This window comes from Polypterus senegalus, chromosome 5 (genome assembly GCF_016835505.1).
Source record: "Polypterus senegalus isolate Bchr_013 chromosome 5, ASM1683550v1, whole genome shotgun sequence".
Classification (NCBI taxonomy): Eukaryota; Metazoa; Chordata; class Cladistia; order Polypteriformes; family Polypteridae; genus Polypterus; species Polypterus senegalus.
In genome coordinates this window covers 115,235,559-115,260,067 of record NC_053158.1, presented here as the reverse complement: position 1 = coordinate 115,260,067, position 24,509 = coordinate 115,235,559, and the positions used below count along the sequence as shown (strand labels likewise).

Sequence of the window (24,509 nt, the reverse complement as noted above, 5' to 3'; positions counted from 1 at the left end):
GGAATACTTTGTGCACCTCTGGCACCAGCAGATGCCAGAATTGTTTGTAAAATTCAATTGGTATCCCATCCATCCTGGGAATTTTTCCAATATTTAAATTGGCTAAAAATTAAGAAAATTCCTGAAGGCTAATTTCTGTGTCCAGCTGTAGCTGTATCTTTTCTGTAATTTAAGGTAGTCCATCTAAAAACTCAAACACTACTGACTCATCAATAAAACTGTCCTTAAATAAATTCTTGTAAAAAGAAACAGCAAAGTACACAGTTGTTTGCCATTGGGATCATGCAGCATATGTATCATTTTGCTCTGCATCTCTTGCTTTGCAAGGCACAAGAAACAATTTTTGGGTGCATTCAGGTGATTTAAATTCTGGAAGTGAAAACCTCTCTAAGCACTGTAAGCGCAAGGTCCAGGAGTTCAGATAGTGAACACTGTTCAAAGTTGTCCCTATCAAAACTGTTTTGTAAGGTGGTATAAAGTTCAGAGGTTTCATCCTGTAGGCTATTCGTACTGTGCAAACATCTCCTGGTCACTTGCTGGATGCACTGTTGTCAGAACTCTTTAACCTGCACTTTAGAAACATCCAACTATTGCTTAAGAGAAACAAACTTGGACTTGGTGAGAGTCCACTACAGCAAAAAGAACTCAAAACACTAATGGAAATGAGAATCATCCAAGAAGGAGACACTGGAGTGCTAGAAAGCTTTAGAGAAAGTTTTTTTTTTAAAGAATTGTGTTTTATTCCCACCAGAGAGTGATCAGAGAGGCCACAGAAAGAGATGTAAGTCTGATTTTATTCAGATGGTGACTCAGACAGTAAAAATTATCTAATCGTACACTTGTTTATCTGTAGGATATTTATCATGCCACCCATCCCCTAAATCTGACTGTTTAAGTAAATCAACCGAACTCACAATGTCTAAGGACTGCATAGAGAAAAAACAAAGGGAGTAAAAATAAAACACCTGACTCAAAAGAAAAATGGGTTTATAAAAATAAATCCAGTATGACTGAAGAAGGGGCTGACGAATCATATTGATTAGATTCTTCAACTTGTTAGACTATTGGTCCATACCCAGCTGTGCTGTTTTGTGCATAACCCTTTGCGATGAAATATAAACAAGCTTCAAATCTGGAAAGTGTTTCTCTAATTTGATAACTGTTACTTTCAATAAATTCTAAAAGTGTCATGATGGTAGCAGTGCTATACACAACTTTGAGTGTGTATTTTGAGGAAGATGCAGCCTTCACTGAGGTGTCAGTATTGCTGCACTAATTCTCCTTGTCACTCACATCTCTATTGCAGTCATTTTAACTTTTTTTAAATTTTATTTTATTAATTTTATTGTAATCATTCCATACAAATAGATCAATTTTTACAAATAATAGGATTGAAAACAAATCAAATCGTCCCCCACCCCTGAGAAAGAGAGCATGGCCAACGGAGTAAAACTTAAGGTTTGTAAACATACCTAAATTGATGAGTTTAATAGGGCAATAGAGATGAATGGATAAGAGAAAGAAATGCAGAGAGAATTGCTTCCTCAGTGCTTTAAGAGCTTATTCTAAAATATTATTGATTAGATCCTGCCAGGTTTTGAAAAAGTTCTGCACAGATCCTCTAAGTGAGAATTAGATTTTTTCCAATTTCAAATAGTATAAAATATCGGTTTCCCACTGACTTAAAAGAGGATAGTTAGGATTCTTCCAGTTTAGCAAAATAAGTCTGTGTGCCAATAGTGTAGTGAATGCAATCACAGTTTGTTTGTCCTTCTCCACTTTAAACCCCTCTGGAAGAACACCAAACACAGCCGTTAATGGGTTAGGAGGGATTGTGACACCAAGACTGTCTGAAAGGCACTTAAAAATTTTGGTCCAAAATGATGTTAATTTGGTGCAGGCCCTAAACATGTGACCCAGTGAAGCTGGGACGTGATTGCAGCGTTCAAGGGTTGGATTTTGCCCTTGAAACATTTTGGACAGTTTTAAGCAAGACAGATGTGCTTGATATATAATTTTGAGTTGAATAATTGTATGCTTTGCGCATATGGAGCTTGAATGAATTCTCTGCATTGCTACCTTCCACTCCTTATCTGATATATTGATTAAGAGATCTATTTCCCATTGTTCTCTTGGATCTTTGAAAGGGAGAGACTGTAAAATAATTTTATATATTGCAGAGATGGTGTCTAAGTCCTTGAAATTGAGCAATATTTTTACCAGCATGGAGAAGGGTGCAAGATGAGGAAAATCAGGCAGGTTCTGCTTAACAAGGTTTCTAATTTGAAGATAGTGAAAGAAATGTGTAGCTGGAAAGTTAACTTTGGAATGTAATTGTTCATAGGATGCAAAGATGTTGTCTATATAAAGATCTCTAAGCAATTTAATCCCAAATCTTTTCCAGATATTAAAAACTGCATATGTTTGCGAGGCTTGAAAGAGGTTGCAGAGGTGCTACATATAAAAGATTCTCCATCTTAAAATGCTTTCTACATTGGTTCCATATTCTGAGTGAGTGAAGCACAATTGGGATATTAGTATATTGGCGATAACTTACATTTATTGGGGCACAAAGCAGGGAATATAAAGAAGTACTGCAGGATTTTACTTCTATTACGGACAAAGCCTGTGTATGTTCATCTATGTGTGTCCAGGTTTTCATAGCTTGTATGTTTGCTGCCCAGTAATAAAACTGAAAGTTGGGTAGAGCCATGCCACCCTCTTTGGTCTTTGTGGGGTCACTCTTTGGATACGTGGATGTTTTGAGTTCCAAATAAATGAGGTTATTGTTGAGTCTAATTGCTTAAAAATGATTTATTGATGTATATTGGAATGTTTTGAAATAAAAAAGAAGCTTAGGAAGAATATTCATCTTAACAGTGTTAATTCTTCCAGCTAGAGTGAGATGAAGGGTTGACCATCTATGCAAGTCTTGCTTAATTTTTTCCATAAAGACGGCGAAATTTTGTTGATAAAGAGCTTTGTGTTTATTTACCCCTAGGTATTTAAACTGGTCTGCATTGATAAAAGGTAGAGTGTCCAGTCTAATATTATATGCTTGAGAATTCACTGGAAAGAGTATACTTTTATTCATTTTCACTTTTAAACAGGTGGGCTTATTTTCTGGATGGCTCACCAGATACAAGGTTTTATTTGATGACTTTATATTGTCTGAATTATCCTTTCAGTTTCAACTGGGAACTTTAAAATTTTCATCATACTCACTCACCATTGTACTTCTACTCTCCACTCTGCACATATCCAGAGGTCTCTCGTGAATCTACCCTTTCACAGTACACGCTGAGAGCCACTCCATTAGGAGCCTTTTTTTTGAGGCCATTACTTGTGCAGTTTTATTGGTTGCCTGAAATTTTTTCAATTGTATTCGGCTGCAGGTCGCAGACTCGGCCTTCCACGCCCCCGGCCTTCCGCACCTCCTGCCTTCCACACCACGCCTCCAGCATTCGCGTCCATCCTCTGTTGCATCACTTTCGTTGAAAAACTATTAACGTTGATTTACCCTGTAACCCTAAACGACGATATTAATATGACTTCCTGCAATCACGAGTTTCTCTTTGATATTATTCTCGTATTTACTTTTAGAAACAAAAACAGTTTTATAATTTTTGAGTCAGGATTCGATATAGTTAAAAGAAAGAGAGCATAACATATTTTAAGATTAAGGAAACACCATAGTAAATAGGAATGTGGTTGCTCTAACTGCTATTATAGTGAATTCTATCTTTCAAAATATTTGAAGTTATTTTTACGGTACTTTCGTATTAAACGGCATGTCTGACATTATTTCTGGAACCTCGTTCAATAAAGGAAAATTCCGTTAATGATATTAGTTTATTAGTCTATGTTACAAAATAAATGATGATCAATAACACAACATAACAATCAACAGGCATGAAAATCAAGGTCTAAACTTTCGAGTTCTCAGTAAAAGAAACTTTTGAAATTGTTTGTATTGAACAATTTTTTTAAATGATCCAGCTTATTATACAGTTCACACCTTCATTTCCATTGTCTGTCTTGAATTGTGTTTTCTTAATTTTGTTCTACGCTGCTTCTATAATGTTAATAAATTTCAAGTGGGGTTATTAAACTTTCAAACGTTTACCTGGTTTTTAATTTTAATGCATAATTGTTCTCCCTGCGACCCTAACTTATAAGGATGTACTTATCAAAAAAAGTGAAGCAAATCTCTTAAATTGCTTAATAGATATTATATCATTTCTTTTTCTAAAGAAATGTAAACATTTCCATTAGGGAAAGTTGCACTTCCATTAACCGTCATTTTTATTTATTTTGGAACTGAACTAACTGATTTTAAACTTAACTTAAAAAATTTTTTTTTGGGTCGATGCAATAATTACAAGTCCATTTTTTAGTGATTTTAAATCCTTTAATCACCATATACCATTTCTTGTATTGCATTAGGAATTTGTCATTTGTCGCATACCCCAACTTACTCTCCAAACGGTGATATACTTTTTTGTAAATAAGATTACTGTTATTAGGTCATCGGTTTCACTGCTTGCTAAGGATTCATCTCTTCCCATAGTGTGTTCAGCTGTCTTTGACCACTATGAGCTGCGTGTGTCATCGTCTCTGTTGTCTGATTTGGTGCAATGCCAGAATCCGACAAATTACCCCCTGAACTGTGTCCCCTCTTGATTAGCTAAGGGTTTTTTTGATTCTGTCAGACCAAGTATTGTTACCTTAATAAATGCTAGCTTGATTTCTGGTTGTGTTCTTGCTGCCTTGAAACATGCTGTGGTGCAGAAACATATTATAATAAAACAAAATAAGGACACTCTAATGTGTCACATTTCTGGACAATTTCTAAACTGCCTTTTTTATCTAAAGTCTTAGAAAAAGTTGTCCTAACTCAAACATTTCTAGTTGAAAATAGTATTCTGGAAAAATTCCAATCCAGATACAGATGTTCTTGCAGCACTGAAACATCCTTGTTAAAGGTTATCAGTGACCTCTTCCCAATTACTAATGCTGGAGATTCTGCCATTCTTGTACTGCTAGATCTTACCTCAGCTTTTGATGTTGTGGACCTTACGATTCTTATATCCTGCCTTGAACAGTATGTAGACATCCAAGGTAATGCCCTGAAATGGTTTAAATCTAATCTAAGAAATAGGAGCGTTTCTATTCATTTGGGTGAGTTCTCATCCTCTGTAGCTCCTCTTACTTGTACTGTTCCAACCTTGGACCAGTTATCTTTTTGATAGGCATGTTACCTTTAGGCTCCATTGTTAACAAGTATGGCTTCTCTATACTGATGACACTAAAATATATTTGCCACTAAAATCAAAGCGAGAAAATACAGACCCTCCATGCGTGCTTGAATGATATAAAAACTTTGATGGCAATGCATCTTTTTAAGCTAAATGATAATAAAACTGTGATCATGATTTCCAAAAGTTAAGAAAGTTTGAGTGTCTCTGATGTTGCTCTTGGACCCCTTGCCATATACAGTATGTATCACGAAGCTTCAGTTAGCCCAGGTGTGATCTGTGACAGCTCATTCAAACTCGACAAACAGATAAATTGTGAGGTTAAATGAAGCTTTTGCCAGCTGAGACTTTAAGGTAAAGGCTTTTCTTTCTTTCTGTGATCTTGAAAAGGCCATCCAAGCTTTTACAACATCTCATTTGGACTATTGCAGTTCTTTGTTTGTAGGTGTTGGTCAGGCCCTGTTACGACACCTACAGCTATTCCACAACTTTGCTGTTCACTTACTGAATGGCTCTTGTAAGTGTGGCCATATTTCACCAATACTGGCCTTGCTTCATTGGCTTCTGGTTCATTTCAGAATTGATTTTAAAATTCTATTTCTTGTTTTCAAATGTTTGAATGGATCAGCCCCATCTTGCCTCTTGGAACCTCTTCACTTGTATGTGCCAACAAGAGCCCTGTGGTCTACTAGCCCGATGCTCTTAGTTGTGCTGAGGTCGAGACTGAAGCAAAGGAGGAATCGGGTGTTTGCGGTGGCTGCTCCTTTTCTCTGGAATGGCCCTCCTTATTATGTTAGGTCTGCTCCAGCACAGGCCATTTTTAAGTCATCATTAAAGTCTTATTTCTTCTTGCTGCCATTTGAACCTACAAGAGGTTGACATTGTTTGTATATATTGGCTCACGTACATTCATGATTAGATATACAGTAATCCCTCGCTATATCGCGCTTCGACTTTCGCGGTTTCACTCTATCGCGGATTTTAAATGTAAATACATATAAATATATATCACAGATTATTCGCTGGTTCGCGGATTTCTGCAGACAGTGGTTCTTTTAATTTATGCTACACGCTTCCTCAGTTTGTTTGCCCTGTTGATTTCATACAAGGGACGCTATTGGCGGATGGCTTAGAAGCTACCTAATCAGAGCATGTATTACATATTAACTAAAACTCCTCAATGCTATAAGATATGCATCCCGCATGGAGCTTGATTGTTTGCTTGTCTCTGCCTCTCTCTCACCCTATCTGACATTCTCTGCGCCTGATGGAGGGGCTGTTTGCACAGAGGCTGTTTGCTTAAAAGATACTGACGCTCCTCTAAAAAAATGCCGCTTTATTGCGGTGCTTGGCATATTTAAAAGCACAAAAGCACACGTATTGATTTTTTGATTGTTGCTTTAATCTCGCTCTCTCTCTCTGATGTTCTCTGCGCCTGACGGAGGAGATGTGAGCAGAGGGGCTGTTTGCACAGAGGCTGTTTGCTTAGAAGATACTAACGCTCCTCTAAAAAATGCCGCGGCAAACTTAAAAGCACAAGTATTGATTTTTTGATTGTTTGCTTTTCTTTGCGCTCTCTCTCTCTCTCTCTCCCTCTGAAATTCTCTGCTCCTGAAGAGAAGAAGATCTATTTGCATTCTTTTAATTGTGAGAAAGAACTGTCATCTCTGTCTTGTCATGGAGGACAGTTCAAACTTTTGACTAAAGGGTGTTATTTCATGTCTAGAGGGCTCTAATAATGTTAACAGTGTGGGAGAGTTTATAAGGGCTTAAAATATATAAAAATAACTACACAAACATATGGTTTCTACTTCGCGGACTTTCGTCTATCGCGGGGGGTTCTGGAACGCAACCCCCGCGATCGAGGAGGGATTACTGTATGTATGTATGTCTATTTAAAGTTTATCTTTTATGTAATGGTTGGTTATTCTTGCAGTTTTGTGCTGTGTACATATGGTATATTTGAACTTCTTCTTTACCCTTTCTTGTACAGCACTTTGGTTCAGTTCAGGCTGCTGATGTAAATGTGCTTTAAAAATAAAAATTGCTTTGCCCTGCTTTATAAAACATTATTTTAATACATAACACTAAGAAGTGCAGATCTGAGATAATGGACTGTAAAGATGAAGTTGGTTTGCAACATTTATTACAAAAAGTTAAAGAATATATAAAATATAGAACAAGAGTTGTAGGTTGTAACTGAACAATGTATGTTTGTTACATTTTCTGACAAAACACAGTCATTTTCCTTTTTCCTCTCACATTATCTAAAAACAGATGCATGCCTTCCATATGTGAAATAAAGGATGATGAAGGGCCTAAAGACATATTCCCTCTCGTCTTCTTCTGGAAATTCAGATAGCAAATCAAATTTCTGAAGGGCCTCCTCAATGTCGTCTTTGTCCATTGACAGTAATGCAGGGAGTGAGATGTGCCCCATGAAATGTTCTCAGCACACCACGTCTCTACCTCGGTAAGATGCTGAAGGGTTCTGTGTTGCTGTAATATGTTTTATTAAAAACAAAAAAAGAAAGAAAGCTTATAGCCTTTTCCTCCACATTTACAAGAAATGTAAGGAAAGCAAAAAAAAATGATGTACAGTATATTTAATTTGTTATACATTATTAACATTACTGCTTTCAATCACAGATTCTACAAGTTTTCAATGTTTCTTACCATACACTATTATTAACACAGCACACAATGCATTTCAAATGTTTTAAGGCCTTTAAGAGTTGTACTAGCACTACAGTTTGTCAGAAGATGTAAAACAGGCTGTTAGTCTTATGGGCTTTGACTCCTACTGCTTAATGATTAACAGTCGGCATCTGAGACAAGCATGAAGTCTTTTTATACATTTTATTCACTATACCATAGGCATTGTAAGCCAGCATCAACAAAATGTAATTCATCTTTCTTATGGAAGTTTATAAAATGAGGAGCCTGTACCTTCTCATCAGTGCCCTGTGCTGGATGTTGGAGAAGGGTGGCTGACGTTTCTTCTAAAAGAAAAGATCTAAAACCTACAAAACGCAGTGCTATGGAACAGAATAGCAAGGCATTTTTTTTTTATTTCAGATGTAGTGCCAAGTCTTTATTCTATTGAGCCATTAATGAGAAGACAAAGTCTAAACCTGAAAACAGAGAACATAATATTTACCTAAGGAAATGTTAAAAAAGAACCAAAACAATAAGTACAATAAATGACCCTGTTCTGGCTGTCCATTATTTCTGTACCTTCTAATTTTTTGTTTGGTTCTTGGCCTTCATTTAGAAGGGCGTTTACTCGCTCAGTCCGATGTGAGCAGTTACTTCAGTGATTTCAAAAAGAAGCACTGAATTTATAATGGGAAACATTATGACTATTTGTCTTTGATTTATAATATGGGTAAGTTTATTTGCCATATTACCACAGAAGTGAATAAAATTTATTACAGGAAATTTAAATTTAAATTGGGGCTGGAGTTCTCAAGTAACATTCTACACCAGCACTTCCTCAAAGCTGGCATGTCATTCTAAAGAGAACTGAGCAGAGTCACATTGTTAAAAGTTTAATGTTACAAAAATATTTATGCAAACCATTCCAAACATACATTTAAAATATCTAGATTTTGAAAGGTAGGCATTTCTGGAACTTCAAAACCACTTTGGGCAGTATGCTGAAATTTAAAAAAAAATCAAATATAATAAATTAAACATAACACACATATCCAACACAAATTGTAGAAAGTGACAAAAATCGGAACCAGCAACCAGGTGTAATCCTCCCTATATAAATACTACATTGAAGGAAGAGAGGACTAAAGTTGGGACACACCTCATTAAAATTGAAGGGGGCCACGAGGATGAAATACAGAGACACCATTAAATGGTCCTTTGGAAACCTGGACACAACATTAAATACAGACATACAAAAATGATAGTTACAATATGAAATGGTCACACCATCAACATGGAAATTCCACAATAATGGCTATTCATCTGACTTAGAAGGCCCTAAAAAATCCATCCATCCATTATCCAACCCGCTATATCCGTAACTTACAGGGTCAGCCAACACAGGGCTCAAGGTAGGAAACAAACCCCGGGCAGGGCGCCAGCCCACTGCAGCGCACACACACACACCCACACACCAAGCACACACTATGGAGGCACTAATACAAGGAGTAAAAAAAATTAATCAAACAAAAATATTAAATACTGACATACAGTAAACTGTTGACAATGCCTTTTAAACAAAAACAACAATGGAATTGCCCACTTGTTACACACCCTGTGTTACATCTGTAAATAGTAAAACCTGCCAAACAACAGAAAATGCTCAGCTTTTTAATCTGTATTTAAAAAAGTTCCAGTTCAGAAATCTAAACGTCAGTATTGTTTGCAAACACACACTCCTGGCATACATACACTACCTGCATACTTGACACTGTGGTCTTCATGACTCTGAAGGCAGGCAGCAGGATGCTGTAGTCTCTTTGCTTTTTACAAAGAGGTCACTTGGATTCATTTGGATATTTAATCAATGTAATTAAAGTTGTTTTTATATTCTCTGCCTTTATGGAGAAATGTGACTGTGGAAATCAAGACAAATATGATATGTAATACTAAATTGACAGAAAGCGCTATTGTGCTTTTATAAATAGCTAACTTAACTACAGAAAATCAAGTTAAATAAGATATTTAACACACGTTAATGACAACAATAAACATAAATACCTTTCATATTATACACTAACATTGCAGATTCTCTACATAACATCTCATAAATAAGTGAAAAAGTTAATATAGATTAAATAATATGGCAAATATTAAAAAGAAATAATACAAGAGGTAAAAAATAATTAAAACGATATGCTTAAAAATAGGATATGTCAGTAATGACGATAAACAGAGAACACTTGGATTCGTTTTACAATATATAATCATACATCTCATTAGTTTTGTTTAATGAATCTAAAGCTCCTTTAAATATACTGAGCTTTTTATTCTGTGAGTCCATACCTGGCTCTGTTGTGCCATTGTTCCGTGTCGGAAAAGGTTTTCAGCTCCTTTTCTTTTTCATATTGGAAAAACTACAGCAGCTCTTCTCCTTTTCTTTCTACGGACTGTTGGCAGTTGTGGGGCGGACTGTGGAAGGCCGGGGGCGTGGAAGGCCAAGTCTGCGACCTGCAGCCGGACCCTTCTCATTTTTTTGCAATTGGGTTGACTGACTGACTGACGCAGATCCCTATGAACAAGTATTTATTGTTGTATCTATATTATTACTTGTCTCAGGCTCTCTGTTGTCTTTATTTGTTGCACTTTCTTTGGAATCTCCTAGAGTATTTCTAACTGACACATGATCGACTAAATTGCTGGACTAGGCTGACATATCTTTTTCAGTAATAAGCACATTCTTCCCAGGAGCAACTACAGGCAAAGCACTAGAGGGCAGATCATTCACAGCATCTGCTCCAGCCATAAGCTCATTTAACCCAGTCTCACTATCCTCCGTATTGTCAGCCTCACTGTCATACTCAGTCTCACTCTTCCCATCGTTATCAGTGTCAGAAAGGAGTGGAGCTGTGTTCAACACAATAAACTCTTTTTTGCCCTGCTCTTCCTTGTCTGCAGCTCTGCTACAGTTAAAACAATTTGTTGAGTCTGAAGTGACAAACACAATGTATTCACTGCCATTGACCGTGAATCTGAGGGCTATATTTATGTCCCTGTTCATATTGTTTAAATTAAAAAAATAATTTACCTCCTAAATGAAACATGTTTTAAATGCTGTGTTTTACACTCTAATGGTATGGTAGTTATGTCAGACGTAACCTGTCAATAGCGTCATTAAGATAAGATTCTTTAAGAAAGTTCAAACATTTGAAATTATTACCGTCTTTGCAGGCACTGATAAGGACAATACAAAAACCAAAGAGTCATTAATAAAAAAAACCTTATTCTACAAGTTTATGCATGAAAAACTCTTCATTTACAAAAAACACTGCCAACTTGTTAATTTTCAGTGCAGATGAGGGATTTTTATAATCGGTCGCTTTTCCCACTGCTACCACATATTCTTTAGCTGAAACTTGTGGGTCTACCAGGACCTTCACACTATGACGGTGGGAGAGATTCTTAAGCAATTTTGGCAATAAGCAGGGTGTCATGCCTTTAGACATGGCCATGGAGAAAATTGCCAATACAACACCTATACAGCAAATCTCTAAGGATAAAAGATGGAAAATGAGCAAAAAGGGAAAAAAAACTAACTTACAGAAACACACCTACTCTAGCCGGTACCTGAACTTGGCCAATGTCTCTCTTGAGTTCTCTGAAACAGCAGTGACTATTGTGAAAACCTTTGTGTGAAAGTTTGGTTAGGTTTAAGCTGATGTGAATTAGTAAATATATTCAATTTGTTATTTCATGGGTCTTCTTTTTTTGCTCTTTGATAGAGGCCAGCATTGCCTTCTTGTGTATCTGCTAACAGTGATTGTTTAATAATATGTTTATTTCATACATTGACTTTATAATGTATGAAGATTTCTTTTAATTACTAAATGTACTATGCCACTTAACCTTAAAACCTTAAATCCCTACTGAAAACGTGGAGTGCTCAGTCTTAAACCCGGGACCTTTGGGTTATAAGGCAGTAGTTTTTACCTCTGCACCATTCAAGAATACATGTAAAATCCCTACCGATTGACATTTGAGCTTGAGTTTTTAACTCATTGACAGCCGCATGTAAATCAAATGCTTTTTTTTTTCTTTGGTTATATTCTTGAATAAAAGCGCACATTATACAATTCATGTCATTATTAGTATAACATGCGGAAGGTTTCTGCTTTAGGTATGTGTTCAGCATTTCTTGCATTTCTCACATTTTCTTTCATCCTACACTTACCAAGATATTTGTAGACACAGAACACAAATGAAATGCATGTATTCCAAATAACAATATAATGTATTATTCACCCTATACAACTCCAGATCTCACACACAGATAAGCAGCCTTGGCTTGAGCTGGGAAAAGCTTCTGCCTGAGCTGAGCTCCATCAGGGTGGGAGATGGGACAGCAGGCTGCTTGCTGCTTGTGCTGATTGACACATTTACAAAACAAAAGACGCTGATGGAGAGATCTGAAGGGATTTAAGGTGGGGCCGGGTTTTTTCTTAAGATTCAGGAATCCTAGTGTTAATGTCTATAAAGTGTTATTAGAAGAAAATAAATAAATAAATGAAACGATGAAAAATTTGAATTGATCCTACCTATAGCTCACCCTCCCCATCCCCACACCATACAGTCCATTACAGCACACATTTTGTCTCTTCTGTCCTTGAACTCTTTAACACAAATGCATACACTCAGTGTTAAAAAATCACAAAGAAATTAATCCAATCAAGATTCTAGGGTAAACCTATAAAGGCTATATTGGGTGCAAAGCAGGAATTGAATTCCACTCATGCATAATCAATATGGCGTGACTTGTTTTTGTGGAGAAATTTAAACCATTTTAAAATGACAGACCCTTTAACTTTATAGTTATGTTCAGAAGTTAAATATTTGACAGCTTTTAAAGGAAGTGGAATTGAACCAGCAAAGCAAATTATCTCTCATAACCCTTAACACAAGACTAGAAAGGTAGATTTGTGGTATTATTATATTTACTAACTATGCTACCTGTCTAAGATGGAATGAAATCTAATTAATCAGCATAGACCTCAGCATTAATGTTTGCAGTTTGCTTGCAGCTCCATTTATTAGAATGTATTTTGTAATGCATGTCGTGATATCATTCTTTGCATTTGTCATTCCAACACATGGTACATCCAGAGCCAGTCAAACCATTAGGTGACATAGGTGGCCACCTAAGGCATTGTCATTCGAGAGGCACAATTTATGACAGTTAACAGGCACATGCTCTGAACACAGTGGCATTTATGAATGCCCTCACCATGGTATAAAAACCAAGGGGCACCATTTTGCTAAACCAAGGATCACATGATCCAGACACCGAAGGGGATCCTACACCATCTTCAAGGTCTAAAAATATTGAATAAGTGCTATTGGCACCTCGGGGCACCATTTTTGGCTCCATATGGGCTTTGAATGGCACTGGACACATCACACATATTTGTAGTATTGATATAGTAGTATAATGCCTTACTACAGATGTTTGTGATATGCCATCTTTTGGAATGGCAAATGCAATGGCTATGTCTCTGTTTTGTGCCATTTGGTATAGGATTCATTAAGGCAGTGTTAATGTTTTTGATGTTCAATCTGTTAGCAAGACTAATGCAGTACATTTTATTACTACAAATGTTTGTGTTGTACCATCTGTTAAAAAGACATTGACATAGCAACTGGATATACACATAGGTAAACAGACACACAGACACTTATCCTTTTATTAAGATGGTTCATTTTTTATATTCATGCTTATTTATTTATTACTTATTTTATTATTTGCCCATTATTTTATTATTATTGCATTAATATATTTGTGTATTATTATACATAATTTTGTGGCGCTGTGATCTGTGATGACACAGTTTGTCTGCCTCTCCTTGTGTTTTGTCTTATTTATCTTTATTTTGTGGTACTTGTGCATGTTTTTATAATTAGCTAAACTATATTTATAAATCAATATATAAACTATATTTATAAATCATAACATATCAAGACTGCTACAATTTCTATGAATATAAACTTTTCAAACTTTGTGACTACCTCTGCCAATTACACAGCTGACCTGCTGAACAGCAGCAAAGCAGCCAACCTGAGACTATGGATAACATACATAAGGGATGTACTTCTGTGTCTGAAGTCTGCAGTCTCAAGCGTCTGCCATTGGGATCTTCCCAGAACACCCACCATCTGCTACAAAGACAAGTAAAAAAATGTGGCAAAAAAGGAGGGCTGTAGTCTCAGATAAAAAGGAAAATCTTCAGACAACCACTTTCAACGATTGTGCTGGGGAAAACAAATCATTCAAAGTAAACCTAAATGAACTTCATGACTGCCAGCAATATTTATCTGACTTTCACCAGTTTTGTCTGATTGGTCATTCTGAGACCTGGCTACCATAAGTGGACCTCGACTGTGCTGTTGAACTAATTGGATTCACTTTTGTGGAAATGAACCAGTGTCTGAATTCAGGTATACAAGTGATAGAGTCTGTATTTATTTTAACAAAAAACATTGCAACTCAGCATACAACATAGCAAAATAGGGTGTGTACAAAGGACATTGACCTTTTAGGTATTAATTTTAGACCATATTTTTCCTATATTCATTCATCAAATTTTTTGATGTTGCAACCCACTTTTTCACATGTGCCTTCATGACCCCCCTCGGTGAATTGAAGATGATCGTTGTCAGAGCATTGGGAAAAAGAAGAAATTGTAAGAGCAGGTGTGTGTGTGTGGGGTTTGTGTTCTCCCTGATGAATTAAGTGCATCAGAGCAGGTAGCTAAAATATATATCAAATAGCAATGCCAATCATATTGACAACCTGCCATAGCCCACTTTGTGGCCCATGATGAACCACTACCATTACAAAAATTAGAAACTTCTTACCCAAAGGAGGCAGCCTGTGGCAAATGGTTGCGAAACACTATTTTATATTGCTTTGTCTGTGGCATTCAGCATCTTGTTTTTCTAGATGAAGAACAATTGCCAGATTCAGCCCATATGATAATTGGAGACTTTATACTTTGTAGGTTAGAGGATTATTTACCAACAGTATGTTTTGTGTCTTAAGCAGAACAGCACCTACCTTGATCATTGCTATAACATAAACAATGCTTATTGAGCAAAAGCATTACCTGGCCTAGGGGGCTCTGATATTAATAAAATAAGATTCATGTTAATGTTCCAAAGCTGCAACACCTCATAGCAAAGAAGACAGAAACTAAATGCTTGACAGTTGACCTGATAGAAATGCTTCATGGCTGTTCTGAATGTATTGACTGGCACTAATGATGAGAGAACCCCGCTGAATTTGCTTCACTTCAAGTTCAGCGAAATCATGGAAATGTTTGTGAATTTTGACAAACTCAGCAAAATCCATTGAAGTAAATGGGGATGGAGAAACTAAACTAGTTTAAAAGAGATTTTAATGGTGCAATGGTCTTTTGAGTGTCCCTGATGACTAGGAAAAAAGTCTGCCATCTATGCTGGACCAACTAAGACGGCCAAACATTTGATGTGAACTGTAAGGTAGTGCTAATGACCGTGTCACTGTGTCTCAAACAAAAGACATGGACGGAACAAATACCATATGCAATAAGTAAATAATATATATATTATTGCTCTCACAGAGTTCCAATCTTTGGGCACACATTTAAGGCTTGTTTCAAGATGGTGTTGCTCACATGGCTAATGTGCATCCATAATTAGCATTGTGGGGTACTGCACAGGGATAAATGCTATATATTTGATGGCCATACCCCTAATGCTAGAAACGTTTTCTTTATTTTTTGAAATGCATGATGGATGGAAATCTGGCAGTGTGCTTTAAACTTTGTGACCCATTTTTATGTTTTTAAGTTCACTGATGACCCACATGCATTTTTTTCCTTATGTCACCTTATGTCCTTAAATCACTGATGGATACAGCACATTCACTGTGAAAAAGGTTTTGGGGAATTTTGTCGATCAAAACTAATTGGGATGCTCTAATGGATGGAAACAGTATAAATGATGCAGCAACAGTCATCTCAGGATTGATCAGTTTCTGCAAGGACACAGTCATCTCTAAAAAAAGAATTAAAATATACCCCAATAATTACCTTGGGTCACACTGGAATAGAAAAACTTCCTAAACCAGAAAAAATGCCTTTTCAATCTTGAGTAAATAGAAAGAAGAAAAAAAATGTTATTAAAGCAAATAAAGTAGAAAATAAAGAACAGCAAGAACACATATCAGGACAGATTAGAAGAGTATTTGAAGAACAGTGCAAAGAAAACTTGGCGGGGTTTACAAATAATGACTGGTTATAAACCAAAAAGGCACTATATGACTATATTACAGACAAGCAGGGGCAGATGTAGCATATATAGTGACATTTGCAACAACAAAATTATGTGCCACCCTTTTTGCCCCACAATATAAATATATTATCAATTACAAAATTGTAATTGATAACTAAGTTTCATAAAAAATCTTTTAACATAAAGCATGTCTTGCACTAAGTCTTCCATGTAAACTTCCCCTTCAGAGATTAATGGTTTGTTCCAGGCACCGCTTGGTCTTCCTTTGGTCTCTGCCACTACAAATTTAATGGTGTACAGTTATGAGATTGAGATCATCTGTCTCAGGTGAAAGAATGAGGTACTGTTAAAAATAATTCATAAATTTTCCTCTGGGTCTTCATGGTGTTTGTGATTTGCAGCTAGGTGCTTAGCTGAAGTTAGCAGTAAAGATTGTAGTATACTCAAAAAAGAATTAAATTCATTATAATTCCATGTTTTATGTTGACTGCACATGTCCCTTGCTTTGTGTTGTGACTTCATCCGCTGGCTCATTCCTCGAGTATGTTACCGGCAGTAGCAAGTTCAAAAGGCTCCCCGGAAGGACCCGGTAGCATTGGGCTGTCACATTCCCTTTTACTCTAATCTAATCTAATGACAAATACTTGTCATTGCACAAGGCATTTTCTATACATTTGCTGTTACTGGTGTCAATATATATAAGAAACAATGAGAAGAAACTTGTTTTTCATTTGAGAACACTGCTGTTATTATACACACCACAAACCGCTTAGCATACAGGTGTGCATAATTTTTACTATGGAAAGATTTTGTTAACACAGAAAACGTTTTCACTTACACTTTTGTAAAGAAAAAAAAGATAAAAGGAAACAATGTTGAGTGATTTTGTGATACTGCCAGTCAGGAACGTAGAAATTTCCTGAATGTGCATTTTTTGTACAAAGTTACTTTAGTTTATATGTAAAAGGAGCCTGTTCAGCCTATTATTAAATCAGTGGGTTGGTTTAACTTGTTGCATGAATTTATTTACAATTATATAAAAAATAAATTTCTGCTTTTGCTGTCAATGAAATGCTAAATTAAGTGGAGATTGTTAATTTGAATATAGCACATACAATAGATATAAATTTAGCTATGATACAAATTAGCGACATTAGGCATAATAGTAATTAAACCAATTTTCCAGTCTCAGGTATGTAGATTATTTTATTGATGATTGGTCAATTCCTCCAGTCAACAATCCAAATTACAAAAATTATCCAAAAATCAGTAGAATGTCATGAAATTAACAAAAAGTCACATGAGAAGAAACAGTCTTACTCGTGGAATTCTCGAAAGCAGTTCTTGTTTTTGTTGAGGCACAGGTGAACATTATACTTTGAACATTTGACTACAGCCTGGCCCTTACAATTTGGGCATTTGCAGAGTTGCCGTCCACTTTCAACCACTAGCCAGTGACTCACAGCATCTGAACAGACTTCCAGTGTTGGAATAGCCTTAGCTGGACCTCAATTTTTTTTCTTTTCGAAATCCCTTTCAACATCAGATGAAGGCCGCCCCCTCTTCTTCTTTGACATATCCTTGCCTTGCATGCAGAGTGCCTGTGCAACTGATGTTCTAAAAGCAAGCAAATCGTTCTGCTTCTTTCTTGGAACATCCAATGAATCACAATCACGTCGATACAACCACCTGCTTACAATGGCCATATCAAAAAAATGAAAAAAGAACCTATGATATTACTTTTTTGACCTTATGTAGATGCGATATGCAATTAGTGTATCAAGGTCACCCATTAACTTGTTGTACAGGCTGATGTTTGGGCATTCTATAGACACTTTCTATCCCATCTTTCCATGTTAGAAACAGGATGGGCACTGGCAAAACTGCTGGCAATGGTCACCCCTCTATTCTCAAACCATTTGACTGCTCTTATTTCTACATTGACTACAACAACCTTTTTCCTCTTCATATGTCCCTCTTCATAGCAGCATCTATGCGGACACTGCACCCTTGCAGGCGACTTTGCTGCAGAGTCCCAAGGGCTGGTATCCCCTTGTTCGCAAGAGCTATAAACAAATCCAAAGAAGAAAACCAGGGGGCTGTTCCACGAAGCGAGCTTATAAAATCAAGGATTATTTGTAATAGCCTTGCTTGAGTTAGCCTAACAGTTCACTTCAGGCTCATTGAGTTCCACGAACAAAATTCAGGTGTATTCAATCTCCGCTAATTCAAGCCAAGCTTGATAAGTGAGGCTTGTGCGCGTCCGCGACATAAAAGGCAGCCTTGTTAATCGATGCTGGATAAGTAAGAATGGAAACTAAGAAAAGAGCTGCGTTTTTTTCGCAGGAGGAGCAAAAATTATTATTACAAGCCTATGAGGACTACAAAGCTATAATAACTAGAAAGGGGAACACGAGCTGTATTATCAAAGTTAAATGCGTATAAGAACATGATTTTAGTAACTTTTCTGTTAAGGATGTCAAACTATTTAACAACTAAATGAGAACAGTTTCAAGCCTTCAAAATGTATAGTCATTAAAATTTCCTTTTACATATGCATTTTGTTACCAGTTGTAAGGTACTTTAAGGTTATTTTAACACATTGATAAACAGGACAGCATGTTAATTATATGGGTTCATCTTGGATAAAAAGTGATATATAATTGTAATTATTAATATAATTATTACAATGCTTGGTTTCAGGAGCAACATGAGTGGAACGAAAAGGTCCTGGCAGCAAGTGAAGAATGCGTCATTATTGGCATACGCTCCTGCTGCAGTATTGCCACATTATGCACAACTGCACAGGCTACTACAATGTCACACGCTCTGTCTGGTGTAACTCGGAGATGCCGCAGGCAGTTAAACCTGGATTTTAACTGTCCAAATGTCATTTCAATGCGTGCCCTTGTCTTACAACGGGCATGGTTGAAATGTCTTTCTGCTTGTGTTGCAGGATCTGTATATGGTGTGAGAAGAAACGGTAGACATGGGTATCCTCTGTCACCAAGCAGCACACCAGGAAAAATTCCTATAATGGAAAGTAGACACATTAGACTGTAGTATAATAAACTATAGTATATTTGTGAATTTTAGTTGACTTGCCTTGTCTGAGGCTTTGAGCCAGTGAAGACTCGCAAAAAATTCTGGCATCATGTACTGATCCTGGCCATTTTGCCACAATGTTTGAAATTAGATGTTCAGCAGTGCATACCATCTGAAACATTTTAGGAAATGGTAATGACATACATTGTTAATGTTGGACGACTACACTTTCACCTCTTGTATATAAATGTGAGATATTATCAGTACTTACCTGTACATTAATACTGTGATATGATTTGCGGTTTATGTAATCAGGCTGTGTTGGACCTGCTGGAGCCTTTATCCTCACGTGTATACAGTCAATGGCTCCAATGACGTTAGGAAAGCCTGACAAATTAAATTCAGTTACTTATCAGGTAATGATTTATGTGCCGTAAATGAGTAGATGTTTAAAGATTAAGCACCATTAATTCCAAAGAAAGTTTCCTTAATGGCAAGAATTCCTCGGTGGCCAGGAAAGGTAATGAATATATTTAAAAAGGACTTTAATGCAACGCAAACCTTCCCGATTTCACAGCACACTGTAGCTTTGCTTAAATGTTCAGCATCCCCCACACTGTACAGAAATGAACCACACCAAAATAACGCAAAGCGTTACACAAAGACTGTGCAAACGTAAGGGCTTTAGAGCGACGTGTGTTTTTAGAAATGTAAGGTTCCGATAACTGACACAAATATGCAATACTGTGTCTACTAAATCTATAGCGCTCATATAAATAATCATCCGCAAAATGCAACGGATCTATCCTGGGCCGAAGTAATTGTGGAACCTGTTGCCTTAAAGCTCTACGAATGAGCCTTGCTCCCTCATCAACTGGATTATGAATAAATGAGCACGCCATGGTTATTCATGTAAAAGCCTTCAATGCACTCCTTGTCATTTTATACTTTCTAAGTAGTTAGAATCGCCTGCATGTAATCTGTAATAATTTTATATTGGAGGGTCGATGTGTGCGAAAGAGGGAGAGAACAGCAGCAGAATAATCCCAGCCCCACAGAAGGTCGTGCTGTGACATCAAATGGTTTGTCCAATCATATTCATCAAGCTAAGATAAGCTTCACAACTAACCTGCCACGGAGCAGGCTTGTCCACGAGCATATGTTGGCATAGTAATTAAGCGGAGCTTCAGGTTAGCCTCGTTCGTGGAACCGAATTTGGAGAAATTAAACCGGGATTATCGAAATAAGCCTGGATTTTGAGGTTAGCTCGCTTCGTGGAACAGCCCCCAGTTGTCAAAATACAGTAAGTGATTGATGGCACCACAAATAACTTGTGCAAGCTTTAGCACAATGTTTCCACTTGTACCAATGTCAAGTTCTCCAGGTACAGAAGTAATTTTTCCTGCAAATATGTCAAATGAATGTACCAGGCCTTTTATATCACAAAGATTTTGTATCCCCAGTTGAATGGCTTCTTGGGGATATATTGCTTTAGACTAGCTCTACCTTTGAATGGCTCCATTTGCTCATCAATAGACATTTGATCTTGTGGGAGACCCTGAAATTTTGGGAGAAGTGAATCAATAATTGGCCTGATTTTTAAAAGCTTATCATAAATTTCCATTATTGTTGGCTGGCATGTTGCCGTTATTGAAAATGAATGAATTTTATAATTTGTTCCCATCTGTCTTGGAACATCACATCAGTCACCTGCACTACTCAACATTCACTGGACCAGTGCATTCTTGACCTTGGTAAATGTACAACACTCAAGTACACTACAGTGCCAACAAACTGCTCCAATTTATTTAGATCCAAATTGAAAGCACTATTTGCATTTTTTTTGTGTGTATGTGACGATGCGGATTCAACTCCATACTCCCATTGCTGTTCAGGAGCCCTTGAACCCAACACAGTCGATAATGTCACAGAAATGAGCTGACAAATAGGGACAAATCTCTCAAGGCCAGGGGATATTCCATTAAGTGCTTTTATTTAAAGCAATAATCAAATCAAAAAGGAAAAGTGCAGCAAAGTTCCATAAATAAATTCATAATATCAAGTGTCCAGTGGGGTTAAAACCAACAATAAATAAATCCTTTAAAATCGGAGATTAAAAATGTAGGAGTTAAAAATGCAGTCTCTCACTCCCTTCTTGTTCTCTAGCCCACCTCCATCACTCTCTCCCCGGCTCACCATTAGTCGCAGCCGCGGGACCCAACAGTCACGAGCTCCTGTCAACCTCCATCTTGGCCTCCAAACGGACGTCACTGCCAGACCGAAGAGGTTGGCTCTCCTTCCGTGATCTTTCGCGCACCCGTAGTCGCTCCTCAGATCCGACGAGATGACACCTCTCCTGCTCACCCCACTCGCTAATTGTCAGTGGGGCGAACTAGCCCCAAGAGCGCCTCCATCTAACACTCCTTTGCGGGGCCCCAGCTCGTTCTGTATCTCTTTGCAGGTTGCCAGATCATCCAGCCTAGACTGCCATTGCTATCTTTCAACCTCCTTCCATTTCTCTCTTTTTTTCCACGATTTTTTTCTCCCCTCTCTGGTGTACCTTCGTTTATATATACACCTCTGCCTCCGTGGGCACAGCGTCTTAATTAGGCTACACACCGCAGGAAGCCAATGAGGCAAACAAGAACGACCGCACCCACACGTGCAGGTGCGACTCGCTGCAATCACCTCATTAACTCCCCGCGGTCGTGCAATCGCGCCCACAGAGAACGACACGGCTATACGGATTTTAAAATAAACTGACTTTTTTTCGGAAGCCGCGGACCCGCTATACCACAGTGCAATGTTGACTACTCTGTTCTACAATAGTATCCAAAAGAACAGCATCAAAAAAGTCTCGGAAGTACTGAATAGGCAATCTGATTTCATCAGCATCAGGAAGTGCAGCTTGCCAAATTGGAATGTCCTTTGCAGAGTTCTTCCACACTATGTTTTGAGGTGTTCTCCTTGCAGTAGCAGCTCTTCTTGCACCAGTAGCACTGATGTTAGCAAGTGCATCATGATTGCTGTCGGATTCTTCATCACTGCTGCATTCATTATCAGTACACTCATTACTGCCGTTTTCATCGCCAGAAATATCACCTGGTGATAATGTAATGTATGTAGTCTTCGTCGATATCCTCACTGTCACTGAGGCAGCTGTCATCATTTTCAACTGGTGGAACTCGGATTTGAAGTCCACCAGTTCACTTCCGATAGAAAATTGATGTGTTCATTTAGTTCTGCCTCAAAATAAAGGGCAGAAATTGTATTAATATCCCAGCATGCTATTTTTACAGTAATTAAAGAAATTAATTAGATTCAAAATTCAAAGCATTTGAAATCTATGCACAGGAATTCGAATTTCTACAATATTACACCTAAATACAATATTATCATATGCAGCCGTTATTGCCTAATGTAGCGAAAAAGCGACAAAGCGAAATCGGTGAATAACTTCTGAGATTTTTGTCACATATAGTCTATTCCAATAAGTCAGCAGTAGAAGCAAACAATAAGCTTGTAAGTATTTTTTATCTTAGCACAATTTACCTCATATTTGAAGAATTTCTCAAAATAAGCAGCCAAAATTCACATGCATGGCAACATGGTTTCCACTACAACCGGTAGATGGCATGAGCAGTGCTTTCAATATAATCCTCGGAACGTATTGAATACGCATCAACTGGCATTACCAGGATGCATGTGCCACCTTGGCTGCATTCAGCCTGGACGCGGCTTGAAGCGATTTTGCGACAATGGTCTACAAGGTTAAAGATTTACTGTTGTAATATTGTGACATTTAACAGCAAAACGGAGCAATTTCTTATAATAAAAGTGACTGTTGTTTAAGATATTATAAGAGAATCCCCTTAGTATTCCTTTATGTTCATGTTTGTGTATATGCATTTATACATCTTAATTGGAGTGTGTTTCTGTACATGGTTTGCATATACAGCATTTCTTGCTGGCTTATTATGGCTTTGTTAGGCGTATCCTCTTTAATAAAACTCCTGTGTGCGTCCAAGTGTCCGTGTGTGTGTCTTCTGGTGAAGTGCGCATGCACGGGCCACGCCGCACATTGTACCGTGCCCCGCCCATTGTACCGTGCCCCGCCCATGCGCTCGGCACGTGGACTCACACACACTGGAAGCTGGGCGCACAGTGAATGGCCTAGCCACCACCGCCGCCGCGCACGATGAGCAAATAAAGCACACACACTGGAAGCTGGGCACACAGTGAACGGCCGCGCATGATAAGATATAAAGGACACCATTGCTGGGGAGAGTGCTAAATGGGTAGTCGCGGCAGCACACATAAAATCCGTTGTTGGGGAGACGCCACACAAAATAATCAGTTGCACGCCCCCACAGAATAAAATACTTGCTGGGGACCTGCACAGTACTTGCTGGGGAGAAGCCACAGGCACGATTATAATCAGCACGCCACACATTACATCAGTTGCTGGGGACACTCTGCCGATTGCTCACTGGTGTGACAGAAAATTAAAGTCATATTACGGACATCAAAGCCAGTATTACTGTCAGAGAAAATTACAGGCATTTTATGGAAATACAAAGCAGTATTATTGCGAGAGAAAATGAAAGACATATTAAAGGATGCATATTACAGCTACATACAAGCCAGTATTACTGTTGGAGAAAATATTACGGATGTATCTACTAACAACATGCCAACCAAAAAAAGGACACGTCAAGTAGGACAAAAGACACAGATAATCAACATCTCCTGGAAGAACGGTCAGCTCAACAAGTAAACATCAACAAAAGAAACGCTGAAAGACAAAGAAAAATATGAGCAAATAGATCGATTGAAGAAAAAAAAATGACTGTCAGAAAAACGCTAAAAGAGAGAGACTCAGAAGAGCAAACCTTAGAAAAGGTTGGCATTTACTTGCCAGAACCAGTATTCAGCCATGGTCAGTTTTATGTTGCATTATCAAGAGTTAGAAGTTTTCCAGAAGTTGTTGTCAAGGTTGTAGAGATTCCTGAACAAGGCAAACTGTTGCCAAACTCAGACAGATTATTTACAAGAAATGTTGTCTATAATGAAATTGTACAGAAAAATTTCATGAGGTAAAAAAATTAAAAATTTTACCTAAATATCTTCTTCATATATTGTGTCTTACAGATTGCTACAAAGTTTTACACTAAGGCAATATCAATTATACTTACTGTATTGTCATGTACGTTTCTATTTTAT

General features: G+C 37.5%; 1 protein-coding gene across 2 annotated transcripts in view; it reads left to right on the top strand.

Moving 5' to 3' along the window:
- gjc2 (gap junction protein gamma 2) overlaps positions 1-24,509 on the top strand; it is a 159,708-nt gene that overhangs the window by 101,227 nt on the left and 33,972 nt on the right. The window contains exon 2 of one of the 2 annotated variants that reach the window (XM_039753247.1): positions 7,536-7,731. The exons of the other annotated variant lie outside the window; for it this stretch is intronic. The gene's annotated coding sequence lies outside the window, so the exon portion shown is untranslated. The remainder of the gene's footprint in view (positions 1-7,535; positions 7,732-24,509) is intronic. 2 annotated transcript variants of the gene reach the window in all.